This window comes from Microtus ochrogaster, chromosome 2 (assembly GCF_000317375.1).
Source record: "Microtus ochrogaster isolate Prairie Vole_2 chromosome 2, MicOch1.0, whole genome shotgun sequence".
In the NCBI taxonomy this organism is placed as follows: Eukaryota; Metazoa; Chordata; class Mammalia; order Rodentia; family Cricetidae; genus Microtus; species Microtus ochrogaster.
Window position 1 is genome coordinate 63575871 of NC_022010.1, and position 5914 is coordinate 63581784.

Consider the following 5914-nt stretch of genomic DNA (forward strand, 5'->3'; position numbering starts at 1 on the left):
TTGTCATACAGTTCTTTCACTGGTTTGGTTAGAGTTACCCTCAAATATTTTATATTTGTGGCTATTATAAAGGGTAATGTTTCTCTGATTTCTTTCTCGGCCTATTTATCATATGTGTAGAAGAGAGTTATTAATTATTTTTAGTTAATCTTGGATCCTGCCCCAATACTGAAGGTATTTATCAGTTGTAGGAGTTCCTGGGTAGTTTTTGTTTCACTTAGATATCATATCATCTGAAAATAGCAATATTTTGACTTCTCTTCTAATTTGTATCCCTTTGATCTCATTTTGTTGTCTTATTGTTCTAGCTAGACCTTCTAGTACTATATTTAATAGACAGGGAGAGAGTGGACAACCTTGCCTTGCTCCTGATTTTAGTGGAATTGCTTTGAATTTCTCTCTGTTTAATCAAGTCAAGCTCTGGGAATCCAACTGAAGTGAGGGAGGAGCGAATATAGGAGTGGGGGAGATCAAGAACATCATAGGGAATCTACACTGACAGCTAAACCAAGTTCATGGAACTCATGAACTCCAGACAAACAGCTATGGAGCCACCATGCAACCAAACTGGCCCCTCCATATGTGGGAGACAGTGATGAAGTTTGGAATATCTGAGGGGCCCCTGGCATTAGGACCAGGTTCTATCCCTGGTGCGTGAGCTACTGTTTTGGTAACCATTCTCTCTGGTGGGATGCTGAACCTTGCCAAGATGGAATAAATGGTTTGTCAGATATTCGAGGCCTAGCCTGTATGCCCCAATGTTACAAAAAAAAAAAATGGGTGACTGTCAAATTAGCCTTCTGTTTCTGTCATTTCTTACATCTTTTGAAATCATTTGCTTGCTTCCTGCCTACTCAGGTAATACTATTTTAATTCTCTGGTCTTTGATGGGGTTGAAGACTAGATTGTTATGGTTACAATCCTCTTAGCTAAAGGTATATTAGGTAAAAGACTTGGAATATTCAGGATAAGACAGCTATTGGAGTATGTTACCTATTGTCTGGACACTCTTAATATGTGATTCTTGCTTGATGTTATTCTTGTTGGTTGTAGTTTCATTTTTGCTTATGTTATTCTGTTTTCCTTCTTCTGAACAATATTTGATAGTTTCTATTTTATAATGTTTTACATTAGGATTAGAATCTTCTTCATTAGAAAAGAAGTAATGTTGTGAGAGCACAATTGTTTAGCCAATATCATTTGGGAGTGGCTTGTCATGGGTGTGGTGTTCTCTAGAGATATGACCAGATAAAATGGAAGAGAAAGGTCATTTTCAACAAGCTACAGCAATTCTTGTGGTTGGTTCTTATCACCCTTAGGAGAGTGATGAGCCAGCAGTGGTTGAATCAGTGGCATATGCCTTGTTCTGTATTTGTGACTTTCCTTTTTATTGCACCTCTTAATAAACTGTTAAATAGACTTTTGTAGGTTCTTACTTCAAGAATGTGCCAAAATTAATTTTAAAATATTTAAAAACATTTGGATTCCTTCAGAGCAGGGCTGCATTATTGAATCACATTTTTTCCTCGGGGGAGAAAGGAGAAAATATTTATTATTCACAGATAGTACCCCAGTTGAGTATGAAAAGAATGATTTCACAAGCTTGCTGAGCCAATGAATTTATCAGCCCTTCTTATTAGTACATGGTTGACACAAGACAAGCCTGAAATGACTATGCGAGCATCTGTAGCAATTCTTTTTTTTTTCTGTGTATGAAAAATAAACATCTATTTTTCCTTTAAATTTGATCAATATCATTTTAATGTAGATGGTGACATTTTTATTTGCAGGCTAATTAAGAATATGATGCTCAACTTAGCTAATTATAATTCATTCATCATAAATCCTCTTACATGTGAACCAATATAATTTTGTTTTGAAATATGAAAACAACATAAACCCACTGCTGTGAGAAATATTCCAGAAGCTTACCATCCAACATTTAGGCAGGTTCATTGAAAACCTGCTACCTATGCAAACTTTGAGAAGGGTCACATGACCTGGATAAGATTCTAAGCTTTCTGAGTCTTGTAATTTTTTTTTTTATTACTTTCCTACATCTTTCACACCACCCTGAGTCCCCCAGGATGGAGTGTTCAATTCAGAGGAAGAATCTATCCAGGTAAGCCAGCATCTGCCATTAGTTTATTTACCTCACCTGCTCTTTTCCACATAAACTGCTACCTGTAGACATGGAACTTTAAAACTGTGAGTTGAATAATACACCACCTCCTTTTTTTTTCCTGTACAAAGGTCATAAACTTTTACCTTGTTACATCACTGGTGGGAATGCAAACTTGTGCAACCACTCTGGAAAGCAGTATGGCGGTTTCTCATTGATTGTTTTTAATTAATTTTTTTTCTTATCTGTGGTTAACCTGACTTGTAATTTGCTTACTATCCTGACATGGTTTGGCTTAACATACTAAAATATCTTCCTAGGAGTAGAAATATCTCATTGAGTTTGAATAAATCAGAATTGGATAAGCCAGGAAAAAAAAAAAAGAGACAATGCTCAAATATACTAAGTAACTGCTTCAACAAGAACAAAAAGATCAGACAAATTTAGCCTTGATGTTTGAATCTTCCCAATTCAATCACATCAGAATAGTTATGTACAATTGAGTCTACATGAAAGAAGTCTAACTGTGAATATAATATTATGTTCTGGATTCTTTGCTAATCTAAGTCATTTTTCTTGTGTGACACAATAGCCCATGTTCACAAATTTGCTCTTGACTCAAGAAGAAAGAAAAACATAAATCCTGGAACAGCATGTGCTCTTTCACATCCTGATAGCCAGTTCTCAGATAAGGGAACATGGGGGGTGTGGCTCACTGAGTGTATTAAAACTATGCGACAGCACTTTTTAATACAAAGAATCCCCGAAGCCAGGCAAATTAGGATTGGCAGTTATCAGCATCAGCTCACAGTGGGGTGGTTATGCTGAAATGCTCTGGGTGGTCTTTATTCATGTCCTAGGAGGCAGTTTGTTTGACTAAAGGCAGAGAAACAGCCTGTGAAGAATTTTGAAATTATACAGAAGAAAACAAAATAGGAGAGGACTTGGATGGAGCAAAGTACTGCAGATTGGGGTTAGAGGTAGGATAACAAGGCATTAATTTGAAGAGATGAACAAACAAAAGAAGAGATAACAGCTGCATTTAAATCTATTCTTGTTTCTTTCTCGTAAGTCTGAAATGTCCATACTATCCTGTTAGTTATATTTGTACCTTAGAAGCTTGATGTGTCACCTAGATTTACCTCTGTCCTCCTAACCCCAGTCTAGTCATAGGTGTGGAAATTAAAAAGAACCTATTTCCCAACTAATTTTAACCTGTTTTTTATATATATATATAAAATAAATGGAACTGAGCTGGGGAGGAAGAAGTGATAATAAGTTAAATTTGTTTGATCAAAGAACATAACTTGGTTAAACAACAGAAAACAGTATTTTAGTTCATTCCATAGGCAAAAAGTATGTACAGATATCTAACCATACAAGGAGTAAGCAAAGGATATTTGGTAGAAACACAGGATACTACCAAGCATTGGTTAAAAGAAGAGTACTTGTTAGTTCAGAATACATTTTGTTCTTAACATATCTTCTCATTTTTTATGATTTATTAGATTTTTGAAAAATGTCAACCCAATTTCCCCCTCCCTCACCTACTCCCATTACCTCCACACACCTTCCTACCCCCACCCCACTCAATCCTCAGAAAGGGTAATGCACACTGCTTTGTGGAAGGTCCAAGGCCCTCCCTACTATATCTAGGCTGGGTAAGGGATCCATCCAAATAAAATATATTCCCAAGAATCCAGTGAATTCAGTAGGGATAAATCCTGGTGCCACTGCCAGTGACCCTGCAGTTTGCCCCAGCCACACAACTGTCAACCACATTCAGAGGGACTAGTTTGGTCCTATGCTTGCTCCTTCCCAATCCAGCTGGAGTTGTTGAGCTCCCATTAGCTCAGAGTTCAGTGGGTGAACCATCGTGGTCTTGACCTCTTGGCTCATATTCTCATTCCTCTCACTCTTCAACTGGACTTTGGGGGCTCATTTCAGTGCTCTGATGCAGGTCTCTGCCTCTGGTTCCATCAGTTGCTGAATAAAGATATGGTGATATTTAAGATATTAATTAGTCTGATTACAGGGCAAGTCAATACAGGGACCCCTCCCCTCTATTGCTTAGGGTCTTAGCTGGGTTCATCCTTGTGGATTCCTGGGAATTTCTGTAGAACCAGGTTTCTGCTAACCCAATAATGACTCCCTCAATCAAGATATCTCTTTCTTTGTTCTCATCTCTGACCCTTCTCCATCTCGAACATCCCATTTCCTCAAGTTCTCCTCACCCCTTCCCCTTCTCCCCTCCTCTTCCCCTTCTGCCCTTCCTTCAGCCCCCAGCCCTGTGCTCCCAATTTTGTCAGGCAATCTTTTCGATTTTCCCTTTCCAGGTGGATTTATATAATGTTTTTCTTAGATTTCACTTTATTACCTAGGATCATGAACTATATGCTCAATATCCTTTCCTTTATAGCTAGTATCCACCATGAGTGAGTATATACAATATTAATTTTTTTGGGGGTCTGGTTACTTCACCTAGAATAGTGTTTTCTAATTCCATCCATTTGCATGCAAAATTCAAGGTGTCATTGTTTTTTTTTTTTTTTTTACCACTGAGTAGTACTTTAATATATAAATGTACTTCATTTTTTATACATTCTACAGTTGAGGGACATCTAGATTTTTTTTGCGTTCTGGCTATTAAGTATAATGCTGCTATGAACATAGTTGAACAAATTTAAATAATTATTAGCCAGCATTCAATAAGACCATGGTCATCGTGTCATCTTGGCGTGGATTAAAATCCATTTCTGTTCTTAATTATCACATTGGTTGTAATATGTTCTTGATAAGCACTAAGTGTAATGCTTTGTATGCACAAGTGGATAAAGAAGGTGTGCATGAAATGAAAAGACATACCAGACAAGGCATGGCAAGGTGAGGTATAGTGAAGAGTCTCAATTTCCATGGAATGAAGCATTTTACCGATTACATTAATTATGGGACTGTCATCCAAAATCAGGATTCTGTTCTGTAAAACAAGAACATTAATACTTCGACTGTTCATCCCATAGAATAAAATGAAAATGTGGTGATGATGCATCTATAATATTTTATACACAAAATAATTATATAATTCAAAATATTATAAAACACAGCTGGAATGCAGAAGGAGGTCAATGTGTGCTTTTTGGTGTCATTTTACCCATGCTATATCTTATGAACATTTTGGGGGAAGAGGGAATAATAACACTGAAAATGCTTAGGCTAATTTAGGAGTTCTAGCCTGCAATATACGAATGTAATTGTGGAAATAAATAGTTGACCCACTAACCTTTTTTTTTTCCATCCAAAATAGAACCATCTACTACCTTTCTAAACTAACACAAAGTGTTATTTCTGAATACATAAAAATCTCTAGTTACAACCATGACATAAGTAGTCATTACTAATGCCTAGAAAATGTCATAGTTATCAATAACCATTGTAGGTCAGCTGTGATATCTTCTGTCTAATGAGTATTTCTATTGAAAGGTTGCTGCTTTATGTAGGCATCACATTTATTCACATCTATAATATCCCTAGCTAGTAACACAGCATTTAATTATGGTCTATTTCAGATATTTATTGAGTAAGTTACTGAAGTATTATAAAATGTTCTTAGCTGGGAGTGTTGACTGTTACCTGTAATCCTGGCATTTGTGACACAGATGCAGGCATATCAGGAATCCAAGATCATCCTTGGCTATGTTAGAGAAGAGCTAGAAATCTGTTAAACCTTTCCTGAAACAATCTAAGTAAAAAACAAAAAGATCTTGACTCATTTCTTGAAGCATTGAGAAAAAA